General features: G+C 36.7%; 1 protein-coding gene across 1 annotated transcript in view; it reads left to right on the top strand.

Annotated features, from left to right (window-relative positions):
* The window catches only part of ALG5 (ALG5, dolichyl-phosphate beta-glucosyltransferase), an 88,294-nt gene that overhangs the window by 14,025 nt on the left and 73,306 nt on the right, over positions 1–963 (top strand). The window lies entirely within an intron of this gene.

Here is a 963-nt window from a genome sequence, read left to right as displayed (position 1 = left end):
AAAAAATTAGCCAGCAGTGAGTGTGGCATTGTAGGACAAGGTATAATGAATATTCATTTGGATTAAGATAATGACACGAGAGAAGAAAAGGTGGGGACAAATGTGGTTGCTATTAAAAAAGGTAGAATTAGATCGGTGATCGGGGAGAAGAATGGGTACCAGTGACCTTGGGTAAGGGGGAGGATGATGATGATGCCATTAATAGAAAGAATGAAACACTGGAGGGGGAGCTGGTGTGAGAGGCAATATGTTGAGTTTGAGCCATATTACATTTGAGGTTACAAGTAGTGGTATCTAGAAGAGCGAGAGGGTGTGAGTGAGCTATCCACGTATGTCAGGTGATAGTTGAAAGCCATTACCCTGGCAAGGAAGAAGTCATAGAGAAAAAGGGGAACCAAGAAGTTCCTTGAGGAAATGAGGCACATGAGAAATAGTCAGAGGGCATAAAGGATAGATTGAGGAAACATGGATGGAGCCAGCCGCTACGGTCAACTACTTTTTCAAGGAGTTTGACAGTGATGTGAAGGCCACAGATAGTAGAATGGGAGAGTAGGCTTAAGCATGTGTGAGGGCTCTAGGTGGTCTCCCATTAATGCTAAATAATAACTTCCAGTTCACCCTTCCCATGTATCATTGAAATAATTAGTCACTTGTGTTTTTCTTTTTCCATTTCAAACTAATAGCTTTAGTTTTTATACCTTGTAATGTTTTCTCTTTTCTAAAATTTCATATATGTTGTTCAGATGTTAAATATAACATTTTTATTTCTGCTTTTTTAATACATATTCTAACGGTTGTGATAAAAAGACATTACAGATACTGATTAGCAGGCTTATTTATACCAAAGAATAAATAATCTCATTTCTGCCTATATTTGTAGATATTTTGTCTATATTTTACTACATCAAACCATAAATATAGTTGCATTTAAGAAATAAGAAATTCATTCAAACACACCATAGA

This window comes from Propithecus coquereli, unplaced genomic scaffold, assembly GCF_000956105.1.
Source record: "Propithecus coquereli isolate 6110/MARCELLA unplaced genomic scaffold, Pcoq_1.0 Scaffold205, whole genome shotgun sequence".
NCBI classification, from domain to species: domain Eukaryota; kingdom Metazoa; phylum Chordata; class Mammalia; order Primates; family Indriidae; genus Propithecus; species Propithecus coquereli.
The sequence above is the reverse complement of the archived record's forward strand: the minus strand, read 5'-3'. Positions and strand labels throughout refer to the sequence as shown.